The 14,374-nt window shown below is 38.0% G+C and overlaps 1 protein-coding gene across 1 annotated transcript in view; it reads left to right on the top strand.

Annotated features, from left to right (window-relative positions):
* Positions 1-14,374, top strand: part of LOC124716779 (tryptase beta-2-like) — a 113,984-nt gene that overhangs the window by 27,877 nt on the left and 71,733 nt on the right. The window lies entirely within an intron of this gene.

Genomic DNA, 14,374 nt, shown 5'->3' with positions numbered 1-14,374 from the left:
TGCGTCGCAATACATCAATTACATACAAAATATCAACAATTTATGGGAAGTTGTTAAAAACTTGAAGGTAAAATTAGTAAAAAATCAATATTACTCTTGTTGAAAATATTAAAGAAATTTCTCTGTTTGATGAATGTGATGATAATACAGTTGTTATATTTTAAGATTTCATTCATGAAAATCAGGATATATTTAGAGAATATTTTACTAGAGGTAAACATGTAGGAATAGATTGTTTTTATTTAACTCAAACATATTCATAAATACCAAAACACTTTGTTAATATATCTTAATTTTTTTAAATATATTCAGAGACAGTGACACAAATTTTGCTCACATTTTGTCATGAGCCCATTCTAGGTGATTTTGAATTTGACAATTTAAACAATGTGTAGCTTGTATTGGAATAACAACGAATTTGTTTTATTACAGTAGATACGAAAAGAAAAATTAATAACAGTAAATACAGAGAAGAGATTAAGAATTTTTTAAATCATTGATCAAGAATGATGAATGTAAACATTGGACATAAATGTTTAATATAAATAATAAATATGACTGTTGAACATAAATGATGAATTTAAACTTTAAATGTAAAAACGCAATTAATTATTGTTTTTCATACTTAATAAATGTTTACAAAATATGATGCTGAAATTGTTAAAAAAGCTAGACATAATTTAAAAGTAAAGAATTATTTAAAAGAAGAACTTAAAAATTGAAGAGGCAATGAAAATGCAACAGGAAATATTCAAAAAAGAAGATCAGCTAATGGAATACTTAGTTTAGATACACCTGATCATGTTGTTACACATTGGATTTGTTATTATAATTCAAAAAATACTAAATTCGTTTTTATTCACTTCTTGTTATATGCTGAAAGAATTAGTAAATTTTTGGGAAATATGACTTTTAATGCAAAAAGAATACCAAGGCTTAACAAATTTGTTTGCAGTCATTTGTTATAATTTTGTCTTTGAAATGTTATCATCGCCAGCTGAAGCAGACTTAGGACTGTGTCTAAATGGTTATGAAATTAATGAAACTTTAGATATAATAAATGGACATTCTTGGAAATTAATTAAATCTCAAAGACAATGGAGAATTTAAAAAAAATCAAAGATATCCAGTCACTACAACCAAAAACTTAGTAAGAATTCTATAATCTTAGATAAGTGATAAGCATATTAGTATCAAAAATGAAAAATATTCAGTCATTAGAACCAAAAATAAGAAAAGGATTAACTTCAAAATCTGAAGATATTCAATCAGAAATAAAAAATATAACATTCAGTCATCAACAGATCTAAAAATTAAAGAAAAATTAAAAGCAATTAGAGTCATTAGAAACAAGAATCAAAGATATTCAATCAGTAGAACTAAAAATTAAGGACAAATTAGTGTCAACTGAAGCTGACAAATCCGAAACCAGATTCAGAATTGAAAAAAAATAACATTACAGTCATTAGAAACAAAATTTAAAGACATCCAAACTCTTCAGTCATCTTTAAACCCAAAAATAGAAAATGAGATTAATAATTTTCATAAGAATTTAAGCAGGATTTTTAATTCAATGCAGTCAGTAAATTTTTTTATATAAATTGAGTTCACTACTGACAGCTTAACAAGTTTTGTATTGAATATAATATTCATTGCACTTATTGCTTTATTAAAGAAGATACAGTATACTTTGATATCAAAATAAAGGTTAATAAGAATGACATTATGTCATCATTATTTGAGAATTTTAAATTTGAAGTCATTGAAACCAATGGCACTAATCAATTTTGTTCACTAGATCGTTATAACAATATTTATGAAATTGAGTTTTAACTTGAATATGAAAAAAGAAGTTCTAAATTTGGCTTCATTTTTTAAGAACAGTCTGTGTGGGGGTTTTCCAGTCATCTGTCTAAAAACGGTTTCAGCAGTTGCAAGATTAAATATATCATCATAGAATTTTTGTTGTAAATAAATTTCCCAGGTATTTAAATAATTTCAATAACAAGGAATATCAAATCTTTCTTTCATTCTTAAAATGTGTTTACTGAATTATGTACATGATTAATTCTTCATAAGTAGATGTTCCTTTCTTATAATATTTATTTGCTTGTGAATATTTTAAAATGTTTTCAAATAACATAATGATTGTATTTAAAACTATAATCATATATTCTTAAAATAGCAAAAGTTGATTTTAAATTCAGATCATTTGCTTATGGACCACATGATGTATCTGTTTCTCTGTTCCCTTGGTTTAGTACATCTAAAGCAAAATCGCATGTTTCTTTACAATTTTCCATACCTGTATCTTATTTTTCATCATATCCTTAATTTTATTTAGATCTTTTAAATGATTTGTTAGACCTTCATAGAGTGATTTTTTGCCCTTTTGTTTATCCTTTTCATTTATCCTTTAATTTATATTCACCACATTTTTCAGTTGAGAGTAAAAATTAATAACTAACCAATTTTTTAAATTTTTTCATTTCTTATTTTTTTACTTTAATATTAATGAAAATATTTCAGATTCACTCATAAATATTGAAGATTTTTCATTTCTTTTTAAGAGTGTCTCCAAGACACCTTTAAAATGTTCAAATATTTTACAGTTATCTTCATGGACACTTTTCTAATTGCTTGTCACTACCTTTATATTCTAATATTTTGGCAATATTTTCCCTTGGAATCACAGATTATTATTTTCATTGGTAATCATTAATGCTTCGTTATTGTTATGCATACGTTAGTTTTTTTAAATCTAAAAATGAATCTATTTATATACAGACAAAATTTATTAAATTTTAATTTTTTTAAATCACTTAATTTTTATTATAAATGGATAGGACAAATAAAGTGATTTGTCCAATGTGTAAACATGAAAAAGAAATTAATAAAGAAATACAAATAAGAAAACAAAATACACCTTCAAAAATGAATTGTATTAGTGTATAAGAAGTAACTTACCAAAAACTGAAATAAAAATACATTTACTTCTGAAATTCCTACAAAAGATGTAAAAATTCATGATGTTATGAAAACAAAAGAAGGGAGAAAATGTTTTGAGTATCAGGAGCATACAGATAAGTACTTTCAATAGATTGAATGTTTTTGCAGAAAATTTGTTGTAAAATATAGAATATTTGAAAATGTGTCAGAATTTATCATATCATTAAAAATATTAAAAATTTATGAAAACACAAATATGTTTAAAAATAAATTTTTCATTTTAATTATTCAGACATTAATGCTTTTAATATTTACCATGTGGTAGAGTGTTCTATGTTTTGCTGTAAACCATTTATCATTGTCAAAGTCTGATACAATTTTATTACATTCAGCTATATATAATGTGTTTAAATCATCTAATCAAAATCATTTTACTCTATTGTTTTATTCTGTCACTTAAAAAATTTTATAACTGTAAAAAGTAATTTTTTCTCAACAGATTTTTTAACTACTTTAGATTTTCTATATTCTTAATCTTCTACACTATATGCATTTTCGATCGTAAAGTAACATGTCTAACATAATTTTTCCATTGTTTTCCTCTTTTATTTTTCCTACAATTTTCTTGATTAATTGTGGAATTTCATATATATTACTTTCTGGATAATGACTTGTGTCAAACTCATTTATCATAGATTTCATGTCTTTATATAATCTTTGGTTACTGTATAGTAAATGAAAGAATCAGTATCCATACAACATAAATTAATATTTTCACCATAGTTTCGTTTCATTGCATTATGGTAGAAATCATACAATTTTACATTGGAATGTGTGTTTTCCATTTGACTGGGCATAGACACGAATCTATCTTCGGCGAGTAGAAGGAATGAATGGCCCTCCCCACGACTCGATGGAGTCAGTTTCTCCGTGAAGGCGTGGGCGGCAGACGCAAGGTCGCCATCTCGCTGCGGTGGCGATTTGACAGCCGGCAACTTTCGGGTTCCATGGTTTTTAGACAGCAGCTCAGGGCAGCTTAAGAGATGGTTCCATCTAGCGCCCTAACTGAGTGCATGCCTCGATCCTCCCCAGGTGAATCGTTCGATGGAGGAGTCCGTTGTGGTTCTCTCGTGCTAGCAGAAGTAGTGTTATCCTTACGTTCAGAGGCGATGTTCGGACAAGGAAAGTGCACTGTGCAGTTGAATGTTTAAAGGCCCAACAACTGGACCACAAGAATTCGCCCGTTCAGTCTGGCGCGAATATAAATGTCGCGTAAGGTGACAATAGGCATTCGAATGGAATTACGGATCTGACCCGACGTCCAAACACAGAGTCTCCCATAAGCTGACACCAGTCAGAAGACAAACTCGCCGCACGATCGCTATTTCATCACTGTCTCCCTGACACCCTGAATGTCTGAGTGACTTCTCGCTGTGTCACAGACTGGATCTTCGCCGGCCGCGGTGGCCGAGCGGTTCTAGGCGCTCAGTCCGGAACCGCGCTGCTGCTACGGTCGCAGGTTCGAATCCTGCCTCCGGCTTGGATGTGTGTGACGTCCTTAGGTTTAAGTAGTTCTAAGTCTAGGGGACTGATGACCTCAGATGTTGAGTCCCATAGTGCTCAGAACCATTTGAACCATTTAGACTGGATCTTCCTTGGCTGCTCACATAGCTCACAGACAGCCTTACTTTTCCACTGTATCAGTGTTGTTATTGTTGGATCAAAATTGCAACTACGCTCAACAGTTGACCCACGTCAGCCTCCCAGTGTTTGTACATGGCGAAAATTTCAGATGTTGTAGTGGTCGTCCTGTCACTCAGGAACTCCCTTCTTGTTCTGAGTTGTTCATTTTGCGGCAGTTCCGAGTTGGCTTCAGTATCCCCATGTAACTGTGCAAGTGCTTCGCTGAATTCCTGAATTGTCAAGGAGGCAGCCACACAACAAAAAGCTCAGTGGCTTCTGAAGGAAAGGTAAGTGTCTGCACGTATGTGACTTGTTGGCATCCTTCTTGCTGTCCATCAGACTTTACTCAGTGCAATCCTTCCCGAGCGAGTAAAACACCTGAGAAGGTGTGGAGTCTGCGAGCCTCCTCGCACCGGTTGCAGCTTAAACGATTCCTCCAGTCGTCAGCGCCGGCAATGTAGTAGTTCAAAGTAGATGGCTTCTACTGTATCGAGAACATCAAATGCAGTTTTTGCCGAGAGCAAACTCTTAGCAAAACGAAGCGTGTAACATAAAGTAACGTATGGCACTTGTAGAATTTCAGAAAATTTCCATAATGTTCAGGGAGCTAACTCTGAACAGTAACACAATAGAAAGAGTATTGCAGACAGCAGACTACACAACTTCGACGTCTGCAACATGAGAACGCGATAGTTTGTTCTGGAAACTCATGAAACGCAGTTTGTAACAATTACGAAAGACGAAGATCGTGGTGGATCCCATTCACATTTTAATACCTTTGCAGACTATCTCTCATGCTGGAAACGGAGAAGGGATAGTCGGATAAACACGGTAACACAAGGATGTTATTCGGTCTTTGACATAACACTAAATACAATTTTATACGCTTATATTATGGTTATTGTAGAGTAAATTTTAAAAGGCTTGCAAAGTACGAGCATTTTACTCTCCTCCTCACTTATCTTTGTTAAGCATTTGCTAAATTTAACAGAGGCATTCCGTTAGTGAAAAGCTGAACGAGATGAAGCATTATCTATTTTACACGTGGACGCCTCTCACTAAGTATCGGCAGGAGACCGCGTGTTTCAGCGCTTATAATATGAAGACGGAAAATGTAGTCTAAATTGGTGTCGTATCAGTAATCATTTGTGTTACACGAATAAATTTTTCTCCTGTTAAAATAACCATCTCTGGCCTGTTTGATATGGTGCCCCGTCAGATACCATGACAACGGTCCGTCGTATGTTAGTTACTTGTACAGCGGCTGCCGAAGAAATCGTGACGCAACTGTGGTCCTAAAAGACAGTTCTTACAGATTCGTCAATATGTTTTTCTCACTGAAAAACGTATGGAAAGTTAGGTCCATCAGACCCCTGCAACTTAGATACACAAATCAGGACCGTTTGTCAGACTCAGCCCACTCCTACACGAATATTTTTAACAGGAGCTTTTGCCGGGTCAAGTTGCCTTCAGCACAACCGAGCGAATCATTTAAAAGCAAGTAAAGTCAGGCGAAGAATCTCGTATGTCGTTTATACGGTGTGGGCATGATGATGATTCCGTGTATCATAGAACTCAGAATGCGATGGAGAATAAAAATAATGTCTGCAAAATCAATGATATGTTCCATATATTAACGTACCCACTTGTCAACTAAAATCATTCATGTGCAGTACGCCATCTGAAACCACAATAGGCCATGGGAATATGAAAAGAGAAGCCACACACAGGTAGTAAGATCGGTGAAATCTCGCACCTTCAGCAACCAACATCGAAACATGCGTTAAATACGTAACAATGCAGTCTTCTCGATCGTTACGTCTATCGGCCAATTGACGACAAGTAAATAAGCGTCATTCACGGAACGTGACTTACGAAATAACAAAGGCAACATACGCCCTTCCTAGATACCAGGAACTTTAGATACGACATCTGTTGTCAGTATAATTATAACAAACAGAGTACTTTAGATACACTCCTGGAAATGGAAAAAAGAACACATTGACACCGGCGTGTCAGAACCACCATACTTGCTCCGGGCACTGCGAGAGGGCTGTACAAGCAATGATCACACGCACGGCACAGCGGACACACCAGGAACCGCGGTGTTGGCCGTCGAATGGCGCTAGCTGCGCAGCATTTGTGCACCGCCGCCGTCAGTGTCAGCCAGTTTGCCGTGGCATACGGAGCTCCATCGCAGTCTTTAACACTGGTAGCATGCCGCGACAGCGTGGACGTGAACCGTATGTGCAGTTGACGGACTTTGAGCGAGGGCGTATAGTGGGCATGCGGGAGGCCGGGTGGACGTACCGCCGAATTGCTCAACACGTGGGACGTGAGGTCTCCACAGTACATCGATGTTGTCGCCAGTGGTCGGCGGAAGGTGCACGTGCCCGTCGACCTGGGACCGGACCGCAGCGACGCACGGATGCACGCCAAGACCGTAGGATCCTACGCAGTGCCGTAGGGGACCGCACCGCCACTTCCCAGCAAATTAGGGACACTGTTGCTCCTGGGGTATCGGCAAGGACCATTCGCAACCGTCTCCATGAAGCTGGGCTACGGTCCCGCACACCGTTAGGCCGTCTTCCGCTCAAGCCCCAACATCGTGCAGCCCGCCTCCAGTGGTGTCGCGACAGGCGTGAATGGAGGGACGAATGGAGATGTGTCGTCTTCAGCGATGAGAGTCGCTTCTGCCTTGGTGCCAATGATGGTCGTATGCGTGTTTGGCGCCGTGCAGGTGAGCGCCACAATCAGGACTGCATACGACCGAGGCACACAGGGCCAACACCCGGCATCATGGTGTGGGGAGCGATCTCCTACACTGGCCGTACACCACTGGTGATCGTCGAGGGGACACTGAATAGTGCACGGTACATCCAAAACGTCATCGAACCCATCGTTCTACCATTCCTAGACCGGCAAGGGAACTTGCTGTTCCAACAGGACAATGCACGTCCGCATGTATCCCGTGCCACCCAACGTGCTCTAGAAGGTGTAAGTCAACTACCCTGGCCAGCAAGATCTCCGGATCTGTCCCCCATTGAGCATGTTTGGGACTGGATGAAGCGTCGTCTCACGCGGTCTGCACGTCCAGCACGAACGCTGGTCCAACTGAGGCGCCAGGTGGAAATGGCATGGCAAGCCGTTCCACAGGACTACATCCAGCATCTCTACGATCGTCTCCATGGGAGAATAGCAGCCTGCATTGCTGCGAAAGTTGGATATACACTGTACTAGTGCCGACATTGTGCATGCTCTGTTGCCTGTGTCTATGTGCCTGTGGTTCTGTCAGTGTGATCATGTGATGTATCTGACCCCAGGAATGTGTCAATAAAGTTTCCCCTTCCTGGGACAATGAATTCACGGTGTTCTTATTTCAATTTCCAGGAGTGTATATCATCTATTAAAGGGAAAGAATAGATAATGGCAGTTTAATACAGTATAAAGAATCACTTTTTTAGGGAATATAACAAAAGATCTTCTTCAATACCTCTGTTCTCTACCAATGGCCAATTGCAGATCAGATAAACAGTGAATGAGGAACTGTTGAACATAAAACTACAAAGTGTTGTGTGTAATGAAAAGGAACTCTGAAGAAGTGCCAAATTTGGTAAAAGCAACGGGAAGCAAAAGCTAGAAGATGGAATTACGACTACGAGTTTTACTTTTTTTTCATGAAAGAACAGAGAAGGCGTCACGACGAACAGTCAAATTTGGGAACAGAGAAGAGGAAGTGATGCGGGATGTGGAGGAGTGGACAGAGGAGCCTGCAGCCACAACAGCCATACTGTGATGCACACTGAACATGGTGCAGGCCGACGATGCTCATAAAAAGTAAGAGGCACGCAGCAGAAGCAGTAAAAGCGAAACAATTATAAGTGATCCTGTTGTATTTCAGATCAAACAACTGACGGACAGTGACAGTTTTTTCTGTGTGTTAAGCAGAAGGCAATTGTAAAACCTAAGAATATGTTTCCATTGATTTGGGCTAGGGAATAAAGGGGAAGTACTGAGAAAGCGGCAAATTTGGCAAAGGATTGGAAATAGTCTATTGAAATGAAAGAAAGAATTCACTTGAATGTTCATAAACACTAGCAAATGTAAATAGCTCACTAGAGGATTTAATTTCTGTGCTTACTACCGCCACAATAAGATTCAGTAGTGATAATGGTTGAATAGCGAATCGGCAAAGTAGTGAAATATGTAGCAAACAATTTGGTGAAGGCCTGGAATTACTCCAAAAGAACAGCAAAAAATTAGGAAGATTAAGAAGAACTTTACGGAGAATCTCAAAGAAAAAATTACTGGAGTATCATATTACACTGGATAAAATTACTTCAGAGATCAGCGAATACATTACCCCAACATATTCAATCATTTCTTATATAATTATGTAGCAACATAGGTTGCAATGTATTTCAAATACATTTTAACAAAAGAATAAGAGCGGCATATAGCTTACTATCTAAACCAATAAATATCATTTAACTTAAAATAGACGTCTTATTATTTATTAATACACATTTTTTACCCTGAACTCCAAAACAGTTAACAAAAACTAGTTCAAACAACACCAAATTTTACCAATTTGTCAGTACAGGACCCCAACTCTCCTTTTGTTAAGCAATATTCCACTCTCCCAACCACCCTCCCCCCCATTAGCCCCCCCCCCTTGACCGACTTCTAGAATCGCCCCTGACAGACAGCTTCGAAATTATGACACAACATTGAATTATGATACATACATTATTTTAGGTACCTAATTCTGTAAGATACGTATATTTTTAACTCATCAAATGTATATACAGTGTGGTCCATTTAGAGTGACCAGGCCAAATATCTCATGAAATAAGCATCAAACGAAAAAACTACAAAGAACGAAACTCGTCTGGCTTGATGGGGGAAACCAGATAGCGCTATGGTTGGCCCGCTAGAGGGCGCTGTCATGGGTCAAACGGATATCAACTGGTTTTTTTTTAAATAGGAACCCTCATTTTTTATTACATATTCGTGTAGTACGTAAAGAAATATGAATGTTTAAGTTGGACCACTTTTTTCGCTTTGTGATAGATGGCGCTGTAATAGTCACAAAAGTATAAGTACGTGCTATCACGTAACATTCCGTCAGTGTGGACGGTATTTGCTTCGTGATACATTACCCGTGTTAAAATGAACCGTTTACCAATTGCGAAAAAGATCGATATCGTGTTGATGTTTGGCTATTGTGATCAAAATGCCCAACGGGCATGTGCTATGTATGCTGCTCAGTATCCTGGACGACATCATCCAAGTATCCGGACCGTTCGCCGGATAGTTACGTTATTTAAGGAAACAGGATGTCTTCAGCCACATGTGAAACGTCAACCACGACCTGCAACAACTGATGATGGCCAAGTAGGTGTTTTAGCTGCTGTCGCGGCTAATCCGCCCATCACTAGCAGACGAATTGCGCGAGAATCGGGAGTCTCAAACACGTCGGTGTTGAGAATACTGCATCAACATCGATTGCAACCGTACCATATTTCTATGCACCAGGAATTGCATGGCGACGACTTTGAACGTCGTGTACAGTTCTGCCACTGGGCACAAGAGAAATTACGGGACTATGACAGATTTTTTGCACGCCTTCTATTTAGCGACGAAGCGTCATTCACCAACAGTGGTAACGTAAACCGGCATGATATGCACTATTAGACAACGGAAAACCCACGATGGCTGCGACAAGTGGAACTTCAGCGACCTTGGCGGATTAATTTGTGGTGCGGCATTATGGGAGGAAGGATAATTGGTCCCCATTTTATCGATGGCAATCGAAATGGTGCAATGCATGCTGATTACCTACGTAATGTTCTACCGATGTTACTACAAGATGTTTCACTGCATGACAGAATGGAGATGTACTTCCATCATGATGGAAGTCCGGCACACAGCTCGCGTGCGGTTGAAGCAGTATTGAATAGCATATTTCATGACCGGTGGATTGGTCGTCGAAGCACCATACCATGGCCCGCACCTTCACCGGATCTGACGTGCCCGGATTTCATTATGTGGCGAAAGTTGAAGGATATTTGCTGTCGTCATCCACCGACTACGACTGACAACATGCGTCAGCGCATTGTCAATGCATGTGCCAACATTACGGAATGCGAACTACTCGCTGTTGAGAGGAATGTCGTTACACGTATTGCCAGTTGCACTGAGGTTGACGAACATTATTTTGCGCATTTATTGCATTAATGTGGTATTTACAGGTAATCACACCGTAACAGCATGCGTTCTCAGAAATGATAATTTCACAAAGGTACGTGTATCACATTGAAACAACCGAAATAAACTGTTCAAACGTACCTACGTACTGTGTTTTAATTTAAAAATCTACCTGTTACCAACTGTTCGTCTAAAATTGTGAGCCATATGTTTGTGACTATTACAGCGCCATCTATCACAAAGCGAAAAAAGTGGTCCAACTAAAAAATTCATATTTCTTTATGTACTACACGAATGTTATAGAAATGGGGGTTCCTATTTAAATAAACGCAAGTTGATATCCGTTTGACCATCTAGCGGGCCAACCACAGCGCAATCTGGTTTCCCCCTTCAAGCTAGACAGATTTCGTTCTTTGTAGTTTTTCTGTTTGACGCTTATTTCGTGAGATATTTGGCCCGGTCACGTTCAATGGACCACCCTCTCTCTCTCTCTCTCTCTATATATATATATATATATATATATCCAATTTAGTTTAGATTACGTTCTCTAATTTTAGACACATGTAGACTACATACTTTGTAACATATAAATATGTATTTAAGATATGCAAATATATACAGCAAAAATGAAGTCGTGCTTATGGCTCTTAGTGGGGGGGGGGGGGGAAGATGCACAGAGAGAGGGGGGGAGTAGGAGGAGATGCACGGAAGCAGGGGAGAGAAGGAGCTTATGATGTATATCCAATTCTCATATACATTATAAATGTGTGCTTTCTCTATTCTTTGCCTTCAATTTAAGTAGGCTGAACTAAAACGAAGTGTGACCAAGTACAACTCGTTTCTAGTGTTTACTGACGTGTTTAGCAACGTGCTGAGGCCATACTGAGACAGATCCATCAGATACATCTCGTTCAGATGAAATGAATCTTCTTCACTCTCAATATTTATATTGATTTCAGTGCACCAATGCCTTCCCTGTATCCTTTTCCTATTATTTAAACTGCTGCGCATGACTGGAATGAGTGAATGTGAGTCTTTGTAAGAGCAATAGATATCATTTTTCTGCTTGAGCAGTTGTGCGACTAGTGGTTTCGTCAGTGAGAAGGCAGAGAAGTTTAGTATTATTGTTGATCTGGTATCTCAGGAGTTACAGATCTGAGTTGGCAGGAAGGGTCGTGATGATCACTGATTACCCTTCTCCACTAAAATGCGGGATTTGCTTAAGCCCATATTACACTGTCATAGTTCTCTTACAGACCTGTAATAAAAGCTAAACCCGTGCTCTGACTTTTACAAAAGTTATAATAAATGTATCCTAAATGTATCCTACTACACTGTCGTACTTTTGTAAAACGGCTTTTGCAAAAGATATGCGCTAAAATTCTTTTAGTGTAACATGGGCTTCTTCTAGTGCTGAATTTTGCCACCGGGATTTAATAAGAACAGGTGTCTGTCAAACACACATTTGCTTCAGGTATTGGAATGTGTTGTTGTTGTGGTCTTCAGTCCTGAGACTGGTTTGATGCAGCTCTCCATGCTACTCTATCCTGTGCAAGCTTCTTCATCTCCCAGTGCCTATTGCAGCCTACAGCCTTCTGAACCTGCTTAGTGTATCCATCTCTTGGTCTCCCTCTACTATTTTTACCCTCTACTTAGTTCGTAATATTTCATCATCTTTTCTTCTATCTTTTGGAATTTAGGGGGAAATTATATCAAGTACATTAGAAAGAATTTCAGAGTTGAATTTACCATAATGTATTTTAGCAACAAAAAACTATCTGTGTGTGTGTGTGTGTGTGTGTGAGAGAGAGAGAGAGAGAGAGAGAGAGAGAGAGAGAGAGAGAGAGGGAGAGAGAGAGTTGGGTACCATGAGTTGTGCAGCACAAAGAAACTTCGTCCTCCCTTATAGTTTATAAAGAGAAACTGTTCTCAATCCTTAAACTAAATTATTGATGGTATGTAACTGTGATAAGTGTGAGTGCAGTTTATGTTTTCATGAGTAACTGAGACATAAAAAGTAGACGGCTTTGTGCAGCTACCATGCCACATGGGCAGTGGTAGGATTTGAATCTTCTTCTTATTTAACCTTCAGTAAAGGGTAGTGGGGTGCATGGGCAGAACATTTATCTGACTGTGGATGTGAAAATTGAAACAATAAACAAAAATCTTAAAAGCTGGACAACAGAAATTGAAAATATCAAGAAAATTTTTAAATGACTTACTTGACATATACAAAATTAGGAAAGTGTTATAGATGGCATGATAATGGTAATTGTAGAGGTTCATGAAATTAAAAAAATTGTAAGATATTGAAGAAAGATTTCATGTAAATAACGATAAGGAAAAAGAACTTGCGAAGACATCACTAGAAATCTTCTGAGGTTAACCAGTATGGTAAATAGAATGGTTGACAAGTCTGAAAAAGTTTTGGATATATGAGGAGAAAATGCCATTCATTAACATGTGTGTATCTGTGAGACTATATACCAGTACATGGCATTCTGCACTGATTTCAGTTTAATACACAACAGCTTATTGACAAAATGTAAAGTCATCAACACATGGAAGGCCGTTCAGTGGAAATAATTATGATAAAGGTTAGGGCAGTTGGACCATAATAACTCTCAGAGCAATGCTTAAACCAGCTACTGAATATCCCTCTCTAAGCAGAAGTCCTGATGACCATTTTCATTAACAGCCACAGTGATGCTCAGATAGATAAAATTTACGGAGTCAGCAGAGAAAAACCACATATGGCAGGTACACAACCTATACATTTAACCAAGCGAACAATACTGGTAGTAGAGGATATGAAACAACATCCTGTTTACTGAACATAATATTCGCAAGAACCTCAACACCCAAGAATTATGTACCAAAAGATCGAGAAATGTATGTCGAAATATATTCCTCATGTGCACAAGAAGCAAATGGAAGACAAAATAGCCCAAGTAGTGTGAAAGGCAAAACAGTTATTGAACTGAAATTAGATGCTAAACACAGCAACGATGAAGGCGTTGACATTTAGCGTAAAGAATGAACAATCGATTTCTGCAACACACAGGCTGTGATAACTATGACTGCTCACACCATCGGCCACTGCCAGGAAGTTCTCATGTGAATGAAATCATATCAGCCATTTCTAATCTTATAGAAAGATCTTTCATCAAATAATTATGGAGACAGTAGTTTGAGAACTACAGTGTGCAAAAAAATCCCTCTTAGACATGTTATAGTATGAGGTTTGGACAATTTGCCAGCAGGTAGATCTCATTAACATGAAACAATATTCTCGAGGACAAAAGGCTTCAAATACATTTTAATAGTTACTGATACATAGTACGAATCTACCTGGACTGAACCAGTGACAATAAAATGAGGAAGGAAGCTGCATAGGTGTTTGAACAGTTGGTGTAGATGGATACAAATCGTTGCTCAGACAACATTCAAATTGGCCATGGAGGCGAATTTTACAATAGTTATTTTAACATGTTAATGGATTGGTACTGAGTGTAGATGTGTTTCAATTTCT

The sequence above is a fragment of the Schistocerca piceifrons genome, chromosome 9, assembly GCF_021461385.2.
Source record: "Schistocerca piceifrons isolate TAMUIC-IGC-003096 chromosome 9, iqSchPice1.1, whole genome shotgun sequence".
NCBI classification, from domain to species: Eukaryota; Metazoa; Arthropoda; class Insecta; order Orthoptera; family Acrididae; genus Schistocerca; species Schistocerca piceifrons.
The sequence above is the reverse complement of the archived record's forward strand: the minus strand, read 5'-3'. Positions and strand labels throughout refer to the sequence as shown.